General features: G+C 44.1%; 1 protein-coding gene across 9 annotated transcripts in view; it reads right to left on the bottom strand.

Annotated features, from left to right (window-relative positions):
• MBNL2 (muscleblind like splicing regulator 2) overlaps nucleotides 1–21607 on the bottom strand; it is a 155501-nt gene that overhangs the window by 55054 nt on the left and 78840 nt on the right. The gene's annotated exons all lie outside the window — the stretch shown is intronic.

Consider the following 21607-nt stretch of genomic DNA (forward strand, 5'->3'; position numbering starts at 1 on the left):
ATTGCTCCACTCATACAAACGTAAGGATCCCGTGCGTGCGTGCGTGCGAGTGTGTGCGTGCGCATGCGCACTCATGCTGGAACGTACAACAGACTTGAATCAGGCATTAGATGATTATCAACCTTGCTCAAACCTGTTCAGCAGAGAAGCTTCCTGAGATTTTTTTGCCGTTGTTCTGTCTAACGGATGCCAACTCTGACAACAGACTCTAAAGAAACCTGAGTGCTAGGAGTAAAGGCAGACCCTTCTAGGCGGTGTGGAAGGCATCCAGAGGAGCATTTTTATGGGGACTTATCAAAAGGACTCTTTGAACTTGCTCTATGTTGGTTTGTGCATGCTGGGGTGATGACCAAATATGAATGATGACGTGCCGAATTTGTGCAGTGGGGACAGTAACAAGAACTTCTTGAAATGCATGTTCCAGATTGGCTGAAGATACCCCTAGTCCAAATCACTGAAGAAGAGACAATGGTCCTATAGGAGTGGATATTTCTTAGTAATAGATGCATTAGTGAAAATTCCAGGCATAAACTCAGATAATTACCTGCAGCTAATTAGTTTGGTACACAAAAGCTGTTACCCCATGTCCCTGCCCCACTCCCATGACAGTTGTATCAAATTTAATGTCACGATATGACACAGTGAATAGTGTTTATGGCTAAAGTAATATTTTGACGTTAAAGTCAGCACAGCGAAAAAAATTAATTAGGTGACAGGTGTGCATAAAGCCAGTCTCGAAGAATAGTTGCAAATGGAGTGTTCATACTGAATTCCCAAGTTTTCAAAATTACCGATTGAGAGAATCATGTTGATGTGTGAATTATGCAATTCCTGGAGAAAGAAGAGCAGACTGTGCTAACCAGTGTGAGTATTATCATTCCCTAAAGAATTAGTCTATTTGCAACCAAGAAAAGAGAATATGGGTTTGTTTACCAGATATAAAAATAATTTTAAATGGCAAGCGTAGTGGATCTGGGGAGACAAATTTGTTTATAGTCATCCTAATTCTAAACATCTGGAGTTCTCCCTCCGTTTCCTGCTAATTTCAGCTGCACTTTTGACAGTGTAAGCCCCTCTCCAGCGTGAACCTTCCCCTGCCGCAGTGGAGAAGGGCAGATGTCAGTGGCAGGCTTGGTCCCTGTGGTCTGGGCTCATCAACCGATGCTGTTCTGAGGCTCATCAACCGATGCTGTTCTGAGGCTCTACTATTAGCATTAGAGGTCGTGTCACCCTCTGCAGGTAGGACACAGGCAGGTACTGGGAACATCAAAAGGAATTGGTCCCATTTCTGTTAATAAAATTCTGTAACAATGGTTATAGGTCAGTATGTCTCCTTAGTCTCAAGCTCATAGTTTGAATGTGTCCTGCAGCTTCCTATGTGTGAAACAGCCATCCCGGGGCAACCATTGGAAGGTCTGTTATAAAGACACAGGTAAACTGGAACCACAATGAAAAATAATCTAAATCCAAAAGGCCTAGGAATCTCTCTCTTTCTCTCTCCATCTACTTGTCTCTGCAGTTTTGGGGAGATAGTTTTTATCCTAACTTTCCTTTGCTCTTTGTTTTGTGATGTTCTCCCTTGACAATTGCTGAGTTTGCTAAAATCAAATCTCCAAGAAGCGTACGTATTGGGTCAGCTCCTACAACACAGGTGTGTGACCAGTCTCTGGATTGGGTGCGTGTAGGCCAAGTGCCCAAATATACTCTTATCATCTATGATGGGAGGTGGTTCATGGGATACAAGACGTAGCTATGGACCATCAGTCCGGGTGGGAGAGGATTAAACAGAATGACATTTCTCGTACAGAAAATATGCACCCCAGACTTCTCTCTGACAACCTCAACCCACACCCTCTTTAGGAACCATCACTTCACCTGGAGGCTGACACCCAGAAAGGCTCAGGTATACAAGATAACCGTATAGGCCTGTGTGCACAAACATACAGCTGGTCCTAATGAGGGGATTGGGGAAGGAGAGTTCCATACAATGGTGATGGAATCTGTGAAATGTCACACTTCTACCAGTTTGGCTCTTCATTTTTGCTCATTCATATAACCGTCCCTTTGATTCACTAGTCTTCTAATGTAATCCTTTGTAGCTACATGTAAAAATTTCGATTAGGCTAGAAAAATATGGTTTTCTTGTAAATGCTATTATCTTTTGATACAATTGGGACACTTAAGGAACTGTATAAACTATTTTCAGCCAAGAGAACATGATTTACAGCATTGAATTAGTAATTTATTGATGGAACCTTCTTTTTCATGAAAATTAATGCAATTTCCTAGTGTCCTTACTTACATACTTGGAGTAAGGCATATTATTGATCACCTACGTGCCAGACAATCTATACATGGTTATCTCATTTTCCCCTTACAACAGCTATAAGGGTACCTATCTTACAAAATAGCAAATGGGCTCAGAAATATTAAGGAACTTTTCCGAGGTCATATAATCGGTAAGCGGTAGAGCTAGATTCTAAATTCATGTCGACCTGACTCAATTACATCACTACACCAAGCTATTTATTAGCAATAATTAAAATCTAGGAAAGATAAAAATCTAGTGCTATCCTTGATAAGATAATACGGGTGCATATATATTATATAATAATAGGGATGCATAACACAATTTAAAATATAGTAAAATATATATGAGAATTTGCGAATGGAAAAAGATTATTTGCCTGGGTCTATCCCTCTGTAGGGGATGGAGAAATGGTGAAGCTCACAGGCTCTGGAGGCAGACTCCTGGGCACATAACTTGGTTCTGCTCTTTCCTACCTGTGTAACTTTGAGCAAACTACTTGAATTTCTTGTGCATCAGTTCTTTTTTTTTTTTATCTGTACAACAAAAACCATGAATTGTGTTTTCTCTAAGGGCTGTTGTGGGATTCAATGAATTAATATATGCACAAAGTTTAGAGGTACATACGCCTGGTACATAGTAAGCACTGAGTAAATGTTGTTAATATTACCAAAGAAGGAGAAAATATTTGTATATGATATTTTGTTTACAGGACGTGCAGATCACAGATTTAGTTGCATTTTATGGCTTTTTGTTTCTTCCGTAGAACGGAGTTTTACTTTAAAACATGATGAAAGCTACTTAATTATACTTATTCAAGTATCTTATATTTAAAATTATTTTCAGGTCTCTGGGGTATTTCTGCAAGTATGCATATTTAAAGAAACAGACCTGGGGTGCCTGGGTGGCTCAGGTCATGATCTCAGGGTCCTGGGATCGAGCCCCAGGTCAGGCTCCCTGCTCAGCCGGGAGTCTGCTTGTTCCTCTCCCTTGGCCCCTCCCCCCCAAATCGTGCTCTTGCTCTCACTCTCTCTCTCAAATAAAAAAATAAAATCTTAAAAAATAATAAAAAATAAATAAACAGCCCTGCACCAGAGTTCAATCTAGTATTAATATTGTGAAGTATGTTGCACCATGGATGTTTGAGGCATACTAATTCAAGAACCGGGAAAGTCTAGGCAGAGTTTTAGTAAAAGATCCTCCAGGATTCTAAAATCCTAAAGGAAAAGCAACTGTCAAAATATAACGAGCTGTCTGACACAGTAAACAATTTGTAAGGAAGTTTTTGTGAAGGCGTAAGATTTGTCAGGATATGCATCATCACACAAAAACTGCTGATTATCATAGCAAGTTGTCATAACCAAAAGGGAGAGGGCAGTGTGCAGAAATGTACAGCGTCTCTGTGTATCATTGTAAAACACAACAGCGGCGTCGAAAGTGGTGTCCCCCGATTTTAGTCCAAGAAATAAAGATAAAAATGTCTTGGAAAAGTCTTCCTGTGGCCTCTAGGATTGTTTTTTGTTTTATTTCAACTCTCCCTCCCTTTTAGTTCTTGGTTAAACACTGTGTCTGGGGAAGTGAGAGAAGTAGGGTCCGGCCTCTAGAGAAGAGCACTGCATGGTTTCTGTGGGATGGGGATGGGAGGGTGCCATGGCGGAGTCCATGTGGAGAGTCTTCTGGAAATGAAACACAGGAGCCCAGGCGAAGGCAGGCAGATGGGCCCATCCAAGGGGCCAATGGGGGGATCAAACTCCTGAGGACATCAGGCCTTCTGGTGCTTTGCTCACCCCTGGGGGATGGAGACCACAAGTGGTCTGGATCACACTCACCATTGTCCTTGGTGTACTTTCAGGCTAGGAGATCTTACCAGGCACGGCACCATTTAACCAAAGGACAACACAGATAAATGTACAATTATAAATTGTGATATGTGTTCTGAGGAGAATGGTGAGAGAGGGTGGTGGGTCAGGGAAGGATGCCAAAGAAGTGACATTTAAACTGGGACCCAAAGGATAAGAAGGAACATGGCAAGGGAGTGAGTGAGTGGTGCGTGTGTGTGTGTGTGTGTGTGTGTTGAGGGAAGAGAACACACAATGAGAACGAGAGGAACAGAATGTGTGAGGAGAATGTGCTAGGTGAATGTAACATCAGGGGACATGCATGAAGTTTCCCGAGGCTGGAGTACAGAGGGCATGCACGTCGGAGCAGGGGTGAGGAGACAGCAAACAGGAGCAGATTGGAGCCAGGGTAAGGGGTTGAACTTCATTGCCATGGAGTTTTTAAGCAGGAGCAGAGCATCGTTTTATGCTAACTACATGCAAAATTGTACTCTGACTATTCGATTTCGTACTACTTTTATTTACTACTCTCTCTCCTTTTATTATAGTTTGCATGGTTTGGAGACCACTTATTTAAAAACAAAAGCAGAATTCTGTCAGCATCTACACAGAATTTGTGCAGTTTATTCTACCTTCAAAAATAATCTCTATTCCAGGAATTTTAGATTAGGGAGTATTGGTTAGAAGTAAAAATGTCAAGCCGAATTAAGTTTATTAAAGTAAGCGACCATGGAAGATTCGAATACAGAGGACCCATGTCGATTCTCACCGGAATGTGGAAAGATGCTAAACTGGAATCTGTACTTGGCAGGACAACAGATCGGAGCCATCAGAATTACACGGCCATTGCATTCCATGGCGTGGGATCGAATAAATGCAGCCGTGGCTAAGAAAAGATTTCAGAATCAGGTCGGTGTGAGGGGGGGAAACATAATTGGAAAATGAGATTTTCTAAATGCTTATTTTAAAACAAGTAATTTTTAGAATCTTTTTCTAGTATGCTCCTAATTGAAAAAGTCAATTAAAACATGGACACCGAAAAGAAAACAGATTAATTAGGAGATTGTTAAAGTGATTCACAACAGGAATTTTTGCCCACAGGAGTTGCCGACAGAATATATCCCACTCATTTTCCATGGGAAAAGCTATGGATTTTATAGGATGGACAATTCAAACAGTTCCTAGGCCCCTGCTGCATGTATCACTTGGAGGTAATTTGAATTGGGTCTTGGCGTGGGGTGAGTCATTGATCAGCAGGCTCTAAAACAGGTCCTTCTGGGGGAGAGTAATCCCAGTTGAGGTTTGGGGTCACCGTCTGACCTACTGAATTTCGCCTCTTGCATTTGGGTCTTGGACACTCCCTGTTTTCAGTACACGATAGTGTTTCAGAGCAAGCAGGCCAGGCTCTGGAAGGACAAGTGCTGACTCTGGTGACTGGTGGCAGATGTATGTGCTCTGAGAGTGGCCTGCAGGGGTCCTTTGAGTCCAGGAGTCTGCCTTGGACCCCAAAGCTGGCCATGGAAGAGGCTCTCAGCTTCCTCTGCATCCCATACACGTGAGACCAGCTTAACGAGCTCCGGATGGGACGACAGATTCTCGTCCTGGAGTTACATTCCTGAGACCTGGTCTGTCTTGGAACCTCTCTTGGAGAAGCGGTTTGCACTCGTGGTAAAGGGAACAGACTCCTTCCCTGGACCGCTCTGGCTCCGAATCCAGCTTTGCTGTTCTTGCCATGGGACTCTGTGGCCTCCAGCTGTCCCTGAGATGGGGACAGCAGGAGTTCCTTCCTCTAGACTTTTGGTACAGATGAAGAGTTCATGCCCGTGAAGTGTTTGAACAGTTTCTGGCACACGGCAAGGCCTCCGTAAGGTTTTGATATGATTACTCTTACCATTCTCATCCTCATCATCACTCTTACTAATAACACCTTCGCTGCATAGTAGAGAAAAAGAAATGGTATTAAAAATCACCTCTCTAATCCTCGTTCGGTTTCTCTAACCCCGTACTTCCAGGAGCTATGAAGCTCTTTAACCCTCTGTTACTCTTATTCTCACAATCAGTGCCAACGCTGGCCATTTCTCTCTTCAGAAGAGCCTCAGATCTGGTTCGCTTTGATATTTTTCCTGCTCAAACCTGACCGCGCTGATGAGCATGGTATGACTCATCTAGACGTTAAAGCAAGTAAGCATTCCAGTGGGAAAATCCTGGAATTCTGGTTGTGGCTTCATCCCCAAATGGTTATGCGAACTTCTACCAATCATTATAATGGTCTGTGTCTCAATTTTCTCATCTGTCGAATGGGTGCGTTCATATTCCCATATCTCGGCTCCTTCTGCGCTGTGACAGCTCGAGAGACAGCAGAAGTTGCTCGGGAAACATCGGGAAACATTGTTCTACATTGTCAATTCCACATCTCTTTCCTCTTGAATGTTCCTAATCTAGTGAAAGGGGAAGGCTACTTCTACCAACGGTTACAGTAAAGAGTGACACCAGACACTTAGCTGGCAACAGCCCCGGCACGTTCTGAGAATAGTTGAGAAGTTACGTGACAGACGAGGCATGGGGCACACCAGCAGAAGTGGCGAATTAAGTCAAAATTGATGAAGTCTAGGAGAATTTATTAAGTACCTACAGTGTACGCAGCTTGAAAGGGAGAAATTCAATCAAACAGACCAGCGTTTTGGCCCTCGTGACATATAAGTTGTCCAGCAGACATTTCTAAGGGACTGAATGGCTGGGTGAGTTTCAGAAACTCTCAAGTTTTTTCAGAGTGGAGGGAGGGTGGGGAAGAAAGGCCTTGATTTGACCAGGGCAGCAGATTTATATTGGTCTATCATTTTTATGGGTTTAAGTCAGGTGGCAAAAGGCTGAGTTGAACATTTGGCCTGAACCTTCTCTTCCTTCTGCAGCACATTTCCGGAAGGATATGGGCAAGTAAAAGTGTAGGGGAATAAACTGGTTATTCACATTAGGGCCTAATTTATAACATTAACTATGCAGCTGATACAGCTGTACTCCAAGGCAGGTGACAGATTAGGCTTTTAAGCTTCTTTTGAATTTAAATAAACTAATTGAGCCACATGAGCTCCTTGTATTATTAGTTCCAACTACATAATAGAGCAAGTAAAATACAACCACATCAGGACTTTGGAATTAGAGGAAACTGAATTCAGGGAATCGCTACAAGCAAATGATAACCAGAACTTCCATCAAAATGAACAGTTGCCCGGATCATCAATATTATGTATGAATTTAAAATAAGCTCTTTCTGTTTGTTAGTAATTTAGTTCAATTTATAGTACAACTCATGTTATATGCAATACTCTTTTGGTCAAGAGCATAAAACTCTGTACTTATTAAAGACAGATTAAAAAGGGCATATTTACGATCTGATCTTCCCTTTTCTGGGGAGTGTTCCTTTATTTCCTGCTCCCACGGGATGGAGGAAACGTGTAGGAAGATCTAAGGAAGATTGGAGAAGTGGCCAGATGGGGAAACTAGGGAAAAATCACAAATGCTGATAGGCAGTAACCAACACTTCCAATTTTCCCCACTGCCAACGAGTGCACAGCTATGGGGGTGTGGGGGAGAGGAGGAAGTCTGAAGCACATTGAGTAGATGACTGGCCCAAGTGATAGTGGGAACTGTAGTTTAGTTTGCTTTTTCTTCCTTTTTTATTTAGTTTTTAAAGATTTTATTTATTTATTTGACAGAGAGAGACACAGCGAGAGAGGGAACACAAGCAGGGAGAGTGGGACAGGGAGAAGCAGGCTTCCCGCCGAGCAGAGAGCCCGATGTGGGGCTCCATCCCAGGACCCTGGGATCATGACCTGAGCCAAAGGCAGACGCTTAACGACTGAGCCACCCAGAAAACCACCTGAACCAACATTACCTGTCATTCCACTGCAGCACCCGGACTGTGGGGTGACGCCCAGAGCCCTCCCCCAGTGCTAATGCTTTTACCTTCCTTAGAGAGTGCTTCTGGGTTTTCCCATCTCTAGATAATGCATTTAGGGTCATTTGTTATCAATAGAGGGCTGGGGGCACCTTAGGGCCATCACCAGCGCTTTGTGAATAGATTTGGGACTCATGCAACTGCCCCCTTCCTTGTTTCTTTTTTTTTTAATTTTTAGTTTTTAATTTTTAAATTGAAAAATAATGAATATACAGTGTTAATATTAGTTTCATGGGTACAATATAGTGATTCAACACTTCTGTACATACTCAGTGCTCATCATGGTAAGGGTACTCTTAATCCCCTGTTTCACCCATCCCCCCACCCCCCCACTGACAATCACATTTTTTCTCTGTATTTAAGAATCTGTTTTTCTTGTCTTTCTTTCCTTCCTTCCTTCCTTCCTTCCTTTCGTTTCTTGAATTCCACATATTGGTGAAATGGTATGGTATTTCCCTGTCTCTGACTGAATTATTTTACTTGGCATGATACCCTCTAGGTCCATCCATGTTGTTGCAAATGACAAGATTTCATTCTTTTTTATGGCTGAGTAATAGTCCATTGTATGTCTACACCACATCTTCTTTATCCATTCACATATCAATTGACACTTGGGTTGTTTCCATAACTTGGCTATCGTAAATAATGCTGCAGCAAACATAGGGGTGCATATATCTTTTTGAATTTGTGTTTTTGTTTTCTTTGGATAAAAACCCAGTAGTAGAATTATTGGATCGTATGGTAATTCTATTTTTAGTTTTTTAAGGAAACTCCATACTGTTTTCCACAGCGGCTGCACCAGTTTGCATTCCCACCAACAGTGTCAGAGGGTTCCTTTTCTCCACATCCTAACCAATACCTGTTTTTCGTGCTTTTGATTTTAGCCCTTCTGACAGGTGTGAGGTGATATCTCATCGTGGTTTTAATTTGCACTTCCCTGATGATGACTGATGTTGAGCATCTTTTCATGTGTCTGTTGGCCATCTGTATGTTTTCTATAGAAAAAATATCTATTCAGGTCCTCTGCCCATTTCTTAAATTGGATTATTATTATTACTATTTTTGGTATTGAGTTGTATAGGTTTCCTATATATTTTGGATAGTTCATTTGCAAATATCTTCTCCCATACAGTAGGTTGCTTTTTTTGTCTTGTTGATGGTTTCCTTCATTGTGACAACTGCCTTACTCCTTCAAGCACTAGTGGTGAGTGCAATTAGGACCTAATTTTATAACCATTTTAGGTAGGCAAAACATAAAAACTGATAAACGAGGAAGAGAGACAAAGAGGGTTGATGGTAGTTTGCCATTTCAAAGCATATTTAAATCTTTATTTTTTAATGGATTTTGGTTCCCTATGCAGTTTTAGTTTCTTGTACCATTTTTGTCTTGTGATTGGAAAGAGCTGTTTGTCATATTTAATTCAGGAGCCACACCCTGTTTTTACTGGTCTTTTCAGTTCAGATGCTAACTGAAAATGTGCCAACTAAGATAAATCAGTGACACTAAAAATTGCTCCTGCATTCTTGAGAGATTTAAGGAAACTAATTTCTGGGCATCAGATGCTTCATTTGAAAATAATTTTATCTGACTGGAAGGTGAATGTCTTTTGTCACAGAGGTACTTTGGTGAGTGTGGATGGTGAGAAAATATCAACATAACACAAAACCAGTTTAGCGGCTGTTTGATTTCAGGGTCTAGATTTCCTAACATCACGTTCATAAATGTGTGCATTGCCATGGCCATGGGTGAAACAGAAGCTCTATGAAATATTAATATCACAGCAGTAGGAATTTTCCTGTGGGGAAGGGCACATGTTTCTAGTCTATTTATTATACCTTCTCCTCAAAGCCCAGAAGTACAAGGACCCTTACACAGAGGGCACCAAATGATTGTCCTTTCTTCTCGTTGACAAATCTTATTGATCCCCTTCTATGTGCCAAGCTGTATATATATTTATATATATATTAGAGAGAGCGAGCGAGCCAACAGGAGAAGGGGCAGGGGGAGAGGGAGAGAGAACCTTAAGCAGGATCCATGCCCAGTGTGGAGCCCCACAAGGGGCTCAATCTCATGACTCTAAGATCATGACCTTAGCTGAAATCAAGAGTGCTTTACTGACTTCAGATTATCCAGTTGGATGTATGTGGAGGGGGAGATGGGTAGGGAGGAAGACTTGGCCATTTGGAAAATTAAAACAAGCCAGACTCATTCACAATCACTCTGCGGGAGTTAAACCCCTGAAGCCTTAGAAAGGCCTTCACAGCACCTGGAACAAAGTAAATGCTCAGTAAATGCTGGCTGCCATTTTTATTCTCACTGGTTGTTAGTGCTTCCAGAAGCTGGCCACTTTTTAAATAAGTGACATTTTTTCCAAAGACATAAAATGTCATTATACATCTTCTGTTATCAGATAGTCTTTTTCAGTCTGATCTGTAAACCGAGCAGTGAATCACCTACCGCCACCAAGGTCTTCCTGGAACTGGGACACGGATAGACCATCAGCCTCAATGGCTGGTGTTTAGGGGAGACGCTCCTCTATAGCTGTGCCTTTTCTCCAAAGACAGGAAGTACTCGTGTCCCGGTTAGAAAGCAGCCGCTGTCCCAAGCCTGTGGCGTTTTCAGGTGTTTCCCCCACTTCTCTGGTCGCTCTGGCCACGCCCCTGAATCCTAGCACCGCCCCCCCATACACTCCCTAGAATCAAACTGTTAAATCCCGCACAGCAGGGGGCCTCCCTGACCCAGCTCTAGTTTTGTCTCCCTGCTCCCTGCGCATCCGGGAGGTATTTATCTTAAAATATTTTGCACATCACACCTGATTATAAATATACTTGTGACACAGCCAGAGTGCCCTGGTTCCTGGTGTTGGAGCTGGGAAGGCTTCTCGGAGGAGGTGGGAGAAGGGTGGGTGAGGAATGCACGGGGCGCACAGGGGAGGAGTGGGCAGCAAGGGGAGGAAGACGAGGAAAGACACCAGGGAGCAGAGGAAGATTGGCTAAGAAGCTCAGGAAGGAGATGGAAAGATAGAGTGTCCTTTCAAGAGTGCGTTCATTTTTAGCCCCACAAGAAGGGAACGCTTCTCTCAGGCTGGTTTGCAGTTCCTGTTGGCGCGGGCCTGGCCAGCCCACCAGACCACAGCAGAAGGAAGCTGCACTTTGTTGGGGAAGACACCGCCTGGGAAGGTGTAGACACAGGGGCTCGCTTGCCTGCCGCTCTGACTGCTGGGGTAGGAGCTGAGCTGCTACACGGCCGAGGTGCGGGCCTGCTCCTGTGGTCTCCCTTCCTTTATTCATTCGACAAACATTTTGGGAGCATCTGCTCTGTGCCAGGGCCTGGGATGGAATTACGCACCGGGTACTAAGACGTGGTCCCACCCTCAACAAAAATAGCTAAGGCTTATGTAACAGTGCGCGTATCACGTACCAGGCAGCCTCAGAGTGCTTTCTGTAGATTATACTCTAATCTTCAATACAAGATCTTAACAGCGGTACTGCTAATGTTCTCATTTGATGGGATGAAAGGGGGGCACACAGGGGCAAATAACCTCCCAGGGTCATACAGGTAGAAATGGCAGAGCCCAGCGTCCAAGGCTGCCGACTAGAAATCCAAGAGAACGTTTGTATCACACCTTGAAAAGCATTCTGGAAATACAGTATCTTATTACAGCTTTGGTAATTTAAAGGTATTTAAAGGGAATGTAAAGGTAAGGAAAATGAGGCTCGGAGGACTTTGAAGGTACTTTCCAAGGCCACGTCAGAGTCAGCCAGGACTCAGTTCTGGTCCCAAGTGACTAAAAAGTGTGCCCCTCTCCACTGTCCCTCGCGGTCAGTGGAAGAGCTATGGGTAACAAATTTTTGGCCCAACTTATGAAAGAGGTGTTTAGAACAGAATGAGCAGCCTTGTGTGAAAATGGACATTAGGGAGCTGATACTGGAGGCTCAATTTTACGGGGCTGCATTGTGTCATCCCAGAAGGATAAGCCCCGGTACCTAGAATGTGATTTTATTTGGGAATAGAGTCTTTACAGAGGTAATTAGGTTCAGATGAGGTCATTAGGGTGGGCCTTAATCCAGTAACACTGGCGTCCTTATAAAAAGGAAATATTTAGGGCACCTGGGTGGCTTAGTTGGTTAAGCGACTGCCTTCGGCTCAGGTCATGATCCCGGAGTCCTGGGATCGAGCCCCGCATCGGGCTCCCGGCTCAGCGGGGAGTCTGCTTCTCCTTCTGACCCTCTCCCCTCTCATGCTGTTTCTCTCTCTCTCTCTCTCAAATAAATAAATAAATAAAATCTTTAAAAAAAATAAAAAGGAAATATTTAGGCACAGGGAGAAACATGCACAGGGGGAGGATGATGTGAACAGACACAGGGAGAAGCTGCCCATCTCTAAGCCAAGGCATGTCTGAAATGACCAGAAGCTGGGAGAGAGGCCTGGAATAGGTCCTTCCCTAGTTCTTTGGAGGGAGCATGGTGGTGCAGATGCTCCTTAATTTCAGACTTCCAGCCTCCAAAACGGTGACAGAATAAGCTTCTGTAGTCCCCAGCCACCTACTTTGTGCTACTTGTTATAGCAGCCTGAGGAACTAATACAGAGACCCCCAAGAAATGCTAGATAATGTTGTGCCTCACAAGTCAGGAGGCTTAACCAGCAAAACACCCTGCTGTCTCCTAACACAAAGATTCCATTCTGCGAATGTGTATTCCAACTTTTTTCACCAACTCAGATGTTGATCCCCTTGCCTGATCAAAAACAAACTGTAACGACTCCTAAATCCTTCACAAGCACGATGATTTTCCACAAATGAAACTTAGCCAGCTTAAATGCTATCAGATTTTTCATATGGAAGATTTAATAGGAGAGATTTATTTTAGTAAAAGACAAAATGTTTCACTAAAGAACTCATTAGTAATGCATAAAGGCCTACTGAGTCTCTGAAGATCCATTTTCAAAGAGAAATGTTGGGATAATTTTTATATCCTGATTACAGAGAAAGACTTGATAAAAATTGTCCTTGATATTAAAATTGCATGGGGGGGGGAGAATCATTCAGTGAAGCAGGAGGGAAGTCAAAGAAAATGTGTAAATTTGGCCAGCATTTTGAAGTTGCTTTGACAAAGGTCGATATGCATTTCTGTGGTCTCCCTCATGAAGCGAGGTCACCTTCACAGGGACTTTGATTCACCGAGGGAACGTGGTAGAGAAGAGTGTACAGAGAAGGACCTGCTGTGTTCAGCTCAGGTTTCCTGTTATCCCACCCTCCTGAGCTCCTTTCCTGGGTTCCTAAGACAAATCCTGAACTGAGACTGGGTCACTGCTCTGGCTGATAATGACTCAGTATCCCTAGTTTTGAAGGCTACATGGCTGTTCTGACCCAAGCTCCAACTTTCTGCCTTCCTCTTGGCCTTGTTCACCCACTGGATGTCCCAGTTCTTACATTTGAGAGTACCCCGGGGCTCCTCTCTTTACCTCCAAGTTCAGGGTCTGAGAACCTGCCTCCATTCAGGCTCCTTCCCTGACGGGAGCTCTACTTGCACTCTGCATCTGGAAAACCCTGCCCCCAGGCTGGGGCCTACGGCCCACTAGGAACATCTGCTCCTCATCCACACACCCACCAAGGATCATCTTCCTGGGTTTGCCCCCACTGTCACCCACCTTCAGGGGACAGATGCCCTGCTAATTTTTCTCAGACTTCTTGCAGCTCAATATTTCTCCAAAATGTACCCAGGAGGGTGGAGTCTAGAACTCTTGGGCTCAGGGGCAGCATCTCTTTGGTCCAGTGGGCAGAGCTGTCTTCAGAGTCTGGGGTCCCTTCTCGTCAGATCTGGCCAAACACTGAGATATGGCATTTCTCCCTCTTCCTCTTAGGACCTCCCCATAACCTGTTTATGGAAGAAGTCTTTTCTCTCAGCGAACGCCAAATATTCCCATCCGTTGCTACTGGTTGGATTTCACTTAAGCTTCTGATAGTCCAGAAATTGCTGGTCAAATTTATGTATAAAGTGAATCCATCCATTATTTAAAGAACCTAATGTTTTTTTAAAAAGATAATTACTTATATGATAATAATACTTGGTAACATTTATCGAATGTAGGTATTATTATTATTATTATTGACTGCTTACTATTATATACATGCCAGGCACTGTGCTAAGTGTCTCAAGTGCACTGTCTCAGACAGACCTGTGGGTCAGGGAGGCACCAGTAATACCTCCTTATAATTAGTTGGGAGAACTGACCCCTGGGGAGATTGAAATCTTGTCCTAGGTCAAACAAGTAGCAAGAAGTAGAACCCGGAGTTCATCCCAGGCAGTGTGACCCCTGAGCCACTGCTGTTTATCACTGTGTTTCTTTCACTTATTCATATAATCATAAAACCTATATGTTTATTGAATGCTTATGATATGCCAAGCATGGTGTTAAGTGCTTTCCATGAATGATCTTTTTGGTGTTCATAGTAAGCCTCTGCAGTAGGTCTTATTTTTATCTCCCTTTTGCAAATGTGGAAACTAAGGCTCAGGAAGGTTAAGTAGCTTGCCCAAGGTCACACAGCTTAGTAAGGGGAAAATCCAAGATTTGAACCTACCTAGCCTGACTCCAAAATTGCCATGCTCTAAGAATATAAATTATGGATTTCTACCTTATGTGTGGTATGATGCTGGGCTCAAGTGAATACAAAGATGAAAAACAAATTGTTCCTATCTTTGAGTAACCCTAGATACGTAGATTTGCAATGCATGTACACATGATTAGGAGAAAGGGAAGAAACCAGAGTAATAAGTAATAGTTAAGTCTAGTATTAGCCGGAAGGATCTATGTAATGTTTCATAAATCATACATTCTCACAAATCCAATTAAAGTGATTGAGTACATTTTATAAATATGGTTGAATTTTAATACATCAAACTAATAGTTGAAGGGAACAACCAACGTAGACCACTCTCAGCACATCTCCATGTATTAGAGTAGCAGGATGACCACCAATAGCCCCAAGGGCTACCCTGTGCTGAGGAGATTGCAAGCTTTCAAAATCAGGAGGTGAGGCCCTTGGATTTCAGGGAGATAAATGGATTATGTGTATATCAAACTATAGCTTAAGAATTATGCAAGCGTGTTTGAGGCATATATCTATTCTTTGCTTATCAGAAAGGCCTAAAGCCCCAGTGGAGGGCAGTTTCCCCAGGAAGAGTAGGGCAGGGAGCTCTCCACGTCCTATGGATGACTCCAGCATGAAGCTTCTGCCTGTCCAGGGCACAGGGTCTGACACTTTGTAGGGTCCCTTGGGAGGTTCTGAGCTGTTTTTATAGGATCAGGATTTTGTTCATTTTTATCTACTCCATGTCACCTGATTGCTTCTGCGATCAGTAAGGACAGTCCCTGGGTCTGGAGCGCAGTGAATCTCACAGGACCACATGGGCCGGACCCTATGACTGGTGCCTCATCTACCACAAAGCCCCTCATCCCCCACGTGGGGTGATCTGGCCCTGGATATATGGCCACTAGGTCCCCTGTGCCGTCGATAGCTTTTCATTCTCACTGCCAGGGCAAGCCACTGAGTGTGGCCTGATGCTGACAACAGACCCTCACCCCCCTCCCTGCCAGCAGCACTCTGCCCTTCATCCAAAACTCACCAGTACCCCTGTCTTTATGGCACTTAGCTTCTAATTAGGACAGACAGGCAACAAGCAATGAGTATTACAAATAAGTAAGTTATAGAGTAGAATGTGCCCAGTTCTGAGGGGAAAAAGGTGAGGTAAGTGGGATGGGAGTGCTGTAGGGGGGTGGGCAGCCCTTTACAATTCAGTAGGCAGGGCCAGCCTTACGGAGAAGGTAATTTTGGAGCAAAGACTCCAAGGGAGTGGAGAGCGGGGCATGGCCTGTGTCCGGGAGAAGCACGTTCTAGGTGGAGAGGACAGACACTACAAATGCCCCAAGGAGGAAGCATGTCTGGCATGTCTAAGGCCAGGGAACCAGGAAGTGTGCCAGGAGCCCATGGCCCGGGGTACCCTGAGCCAGGGCAGAGCTGAAAAGGAGGTCAAGTTCGGTCGTGTAGGGCCTTGTAGGCCACTGGAAAGCCTTAGCTTACTTTGAAGGAATAGAGATTCTGAGCAAAGGAGTGACAGGATCTAACATTTTTAAGGAATTTTTAGACATTTTTAGGAATAGACAGATGGGCCAGAGTAGTCACAGGGAGACCGGGTATGCTGTGGCAGTCATCCCGGGGAGGAACCATGATGCTTACACCGGGCTGGTGGCAGTGGAGGTGAGAAGTGGTGGGTTCTGGCGATATCTTGAAGGAAGACCCAACAGGACTCCCCAGCGCACTGGATATGGATCGTGAAAGAGATCCGTAAGGAGGAGAGCAAGGGTTTGGGCCTGAGCCGCTGGAAGGGTAGAACTGACATCAACCGAGAGGCAGAAGGCATTGTTCAATCAGGTTTGGGGAAACGGTAGGAATTGTGTTTTGGACGTATTGAGTTTGAGATGCCCATTGCCTATCAAAGTAGGGGTTTCAAGCAAGCAACTGGATACTGGAATCTCAGTTTCAGGAGAGAGGTGCAGTCTGGTGATGCCTGTCTGGTAGGCCTGGGCATGTGAAAGGTATTGACGGCCATGAACGAACCTCCTCGGTTAGAGCCCTGGGCGTATTACTCCTCCCTCTCAGGACCCCACAGAAACTCCCTTCCTTCCTGAGTCATGTCCAGATGTCCTTATCTGTGAGCAAGGGCCCCCATGTTGTCAGACAGAGAGCTTCCTTTCCAAGCTCGCCTCCGAGAGATCCATGCAGCCTAGATACAACGCCAGTTGAAGCTGGGAAACCTAAGACCCGATGACTTCCTGCCTCCTCTCTGGCTATGTTCAAGCCGTTTCCATTCCTCTGTCCTCTTTCTTATTTCAAATTGTCCAAATTCCACTTCCCCTCCCAGGCCTAGTTTCACTGACCTTCCTCCATGTGAACCATGCTCCAACCCGTCCCCAGCCACCCTTGAGGAAGTATTTTTGCCTTCCCTGCTCTTCTGGGGCAGCACCTAACCCCCGATGGCTGCTCTCATCATTAGGACTCAGTCTCAGGGCTTTCTTATAAGCTGCTCCTGAGGGGAGGCTCTCCCACGTGCTCAGAAAAGTCAGTCGTGGAGAGAACATGTATGCCATCAATGTTTGCTTAACAAGTGAATCTTTGGAAGACATAGATTTTGCAAGGCCAGACCCTTGTAAACCTTGTGGGAAGAGATCTGGCTTGGGGGGGGGGAGGGGAATAGATAGAAGATGATTTCCACTGCTTCAGAGGTCATTTCTTCCCATTTAAGGATCCTTAAATAATACGAATCCACACTGGAACCTAATAGAAGTGTATGTAGTAGGCTTTTTTTTTCTATAAGGACAAAAATACTATTGCAAGGAGTTTTAAAATAGACTCAATGTGTTCCCTAAAACGAAAATGCCAACAAGCATGTGAATTTCCACCTTTACCCATAAGGCAAACAGCTACAAATTAATACAAATGATTAACATATATGAAAATCGCTTTCATTTTCAAGGAGGCTTGCTATACGCCCGATGTTTTATGTACACTGACCCTGATTCTCACAACAACCCTGGAGTTCTGTATAATGAGCTTTCCTTCACAGATTGAGTGAAGTGAGAGAGGCAACTCACCTACGTTGAACAGCTTGTCCGGGGTCACGGAGCTCACAGGTGGTAGAGTTAGGATTCTAACAACTCTCTTGAGAGCCAAGGGCAAAGCTCCTTGCACCTTGTTGCCCGGCTTCCTCCCCTCCCCTGGGAAGCCCCCAGCCCTAGAGTTGTCGACCTCAGTGTCTAAGTTGCTGATTTTCTCAGTAGAGGAGAGACGTTATGGCAGATGCTGCCAATCCTCATGTCCCTGGACGGAATTCACTACTATTTTATATCGGTCATTCACTCAATGCGTATTTAATACTTCTCTTGTGGCAGGCGCTGCTCTCAGCACCAGAGAACGAGTAATGAGCAAAAACAGGCACAAGTCCCTACCCTTGGGGAGCTTCCATTTGAATGGGGCAGGACAGACACTAAACTAAGTCAGTAAGTAAAATGCAGAGTGCCAGGGGAAAAATGTATCTAAAGGGGAGAAGTGGGTGGGCGGATAACTTTGCAATTTTTGTTAGGGTGTCTGAAGAAGGTCTCAAGGAGAACTTTCCAGAAGGGAACAAGCCTGGTAAGAGGGGCCAGGAAGTGCAATGACCCTGAGGCGGCAGTGTGCCTAGCGTATTCTAGAATAGTGTGGCTGGGGCAGAGCAAAGCCAAGAGCGGTAGCTGAGTGGAGACGTGAGGGGAGGGAGGTGACCAGAGGGTGGAGAACCTCACGGGTCATCAGAAGGACTTTTACTCTGATTGAGATGCAAAATCAATGGAGGGTTAATGCACTGGACGATATTACCCAGAGGTTTCCATGTTCTTCACAGATTTTTCAAATGTATTAGCAACTTTAATAAATTATGAGAAAGTGCATTATGTCAGACTCCCAATCACTAAATATTGCTGATCTCATACAGATCCCCATTTAGCACTGCTCTTGTGATCAGGCAGCAGGCTTGAGGCTGGAACAGCCTGAAGGGCTTAAATAGCAGAGGCCCAGGAGTGGGGGACACCATGCCCCCAGCACCCCAGCCCCCAGACCTTTCCCACTCTCCTCCTTGAAAGGAAAGGGGTGGCTCTCCTGCCGCCTCCACCTCAGCCTCAAAATCCAAACAGCTGGGAATGGACCAGGCTGTCCGCACTGGGGGGATAAAGCCGTCCAGAAAGTCTGTTCAAGCAACAGGCCACAGATGCTCCTCTCAGAAGAACAGCAAGAGGAGAAAAGGTCTTTTGGACAGAGCTCTGGAAGAGTCCTGGTCACCCTCTGCCAACCTGATTTACACCTTACAATATAAAATCATCCTCAAATCTCACTGCCTCCAGTTTGCCGTTCTGTTTAATAAGATCTTTTTCTTTTCTTTTTCCCTTAATTTGATGAGTAGCCCACAAAGAGAACATCGACTCTTTAGAACGTGGGTTTCTCCCTCCGGGAAGGGGCCTGAGTGTGCGTCGCGAGAGGGCAGGAATGCAGCCGGACGTGTGCAAAAGAGGAAAAGCAGAGAAAACCACTGAAAATTGGCCTCAGAATAATCACATGGATGGCTTTTTCTATTTTCAGGATTTAAAGTGAACACATTGGAGCCACCTTTAGCCTGGCAAAGGCTAGGATGCTGAGACATCAGACCTTTAGAAGTCAGGATGCACCACTGCGAGCCTCCATCTTCAAGTTCATAGTCCTGAGACAGAGGGTCGTTTGTTCTTTCTAACATACATACATGCAATTCCTTCTAAGAGTTTTCTGGAACTCACTTTACTCTGAAATGATCCATGTTTCCCTTTAGCCAGGGGAACATGGATGTATGTGCCACCCAACACTGCCTGACGGTGAATAAACAGCCTCCAAGGTCATAAAATGCTGTTGTTGGGACCAAAATGCAGATTCAAACACATGATAGTTAATTGAATTCACAGTAACCTTTGTAAGGTGTGTTCTAGACAGACAGATAAGAAAAACGTAACTGGTAGCGTAGAGGCTCAGAAAAAAATGTTCAGTGCTCAAAAAGGAATTTTAATTCTTCAAAAACCTGTAAGTAGTGAGTGATAAATAATAAATGAATGTAAGTTGCAGGCTATTGACATTTCAATTCGAAACTCAATGGCCGTTGCTGGAGTGAACTAGGAGTCAGCCAGACAATGGAAAGAAGGGCATCCAGCTCTCCTGGGTCTGACCTCACCACGAGAGACTCATTCTGGGGGGATATTTCCTACTTTTTTCTGGTCCAGGCCTTTGACAATGAAAATAACCCCGAAATGATGAAAACTTCAGTGTGAAGTAATTTCTTAATCACTTTGTGCAGGTAAAAGAAAATAGCCGACAAAACAAAAAATGTGAAATTAGGAGAAGAACCTAGAATAGATAGGTGAGGAGGGAAACGGGCTACTAGCAGAAGAGGAACTTACCTCTTCTTATCACGAGAGGGTGCTGAATTTTATCAAGCGGTTTTTCTGCATCCATTGAAATAATGTGATTCCTCCCCCCCACCCCTCACTCTGTTAATGTAGTTTTTATTACATGGATTGTTTTTCGTGTTGTTTGGAAGCGCTTTGCCAGAGACTGGACCAGTTTGTGATATGTGTACCTATACTTTTCTTCTAGCCAATTTTCTCAAGTTATGGCCTGGGCTGGCTCATTTCTAGACTGTTCTCCCATGCTGTGGGAATTTGAAAATGAAAACATTTTCAATGTTTCAACTCAATGTTAAGAGCTAGTTCTTGGTCATAATTAGTCGGTTTCGTTCAAGTGAACACCAGGGGTCCAAGCTCTTTTCCTTTCTTGAAAGAAAGAGCAAGATGGAGAGTGACGCAGAGAATTCGTTATCAGCAGTGAGCAACGAGCAGGTGATTGGAGGAGGAATACTGGTGGATGGGTCACTAGAAGAGATTAACCAAGGTGGGGAGGCCTGTGAGGGCGCCGTGGACAGAGGACCGATGGCCCCACCCATCCCTAGCCCCTTACCAGTAGGTTAGCGCATGCTTCATGCCGCCTGCTGCAGCGACCTCAGAAGCAAGCACGGAGGGTTTCTGCGTGACCGTCAACATCCACGCATATTTAAAAAATCACTTCTGAAAACCAAAAGCTGTTTCAAGAAATTAACAGCCTTTTCCAAATAGTGTAATTTCACTTTGCTGTTTTTGAATTTCTGAAATCTTTTCCTTTCCTTTTAGCTAAAAAATGAGATCCCATAAAGCACAGCCAATGAGTAAAATTTGAATATGTGAGCTGGCTTGTTCTTTTAAATTTAATTGTAAACATTATTAAAAATTGGGGATATATGGGGGTGATCACGCTTCAGAGTTATTACTATTATTATTACTATGTTTGAGGACTCCCTTTGAGGTTTTCCATAATCTTGGTGAAGTTAAAATCTTGGTGAAGAAATAATTTTCTCTCTTGATTATTCTCATGGGGGCTACCATCAACTTGTTCCCCTCAACAGCTGGGGAGTCTTGTTTATGACGTGTACATTATACTCCCTGCATGGATGCATCACAAGTAACTATTCCTCCCATTTTGGTTCTTTATAGTTTTACACGTTCATAAATAGTTTTGTGACAAACGTTTTCTCCCACAGCCCCTCCCCCTGCCATTTTTATTTCCTCAGTGTAAGTGGAATTATTGGATTAAAAAGTATGGATTTTTGCATGGCGCTTAGTGTATCTTGAATCGGCGTATTCTTAAATGTGATCTTATCTGAGCACTCAGCATATCTAGATGTTTTTCTCAAGAACTAATCATATTACACTGCTTTTTATCAGACAATGAGCCCAGGTTTTTCTTTTTGCCGTAACTGCCAGGAAACTCAGAGTTAAGGTTCAAATCCAATACCGTAGTGAGTTCACCTCAGGTGACTGTAATATGTTTCTCATTTCCTTCACATTGATTTTCTACTTTGCTG

The sequence above is a fragment of the Halichoerus grypus genome, chromosome 4, assembly GCF_964656455.1.
Source record: "Halichoerus grypus chromosome 4, mHalGry1.hap1.1, whole genome shotgun sequence".
In the NCBI taxonomy this organism is placed as follows: domain Eukaryota; kingdom Metazoa; phylum Chordata; class Mammalia; order Carnivora; family Phocidae; genus Halichoerus; species Halichoerus grypus.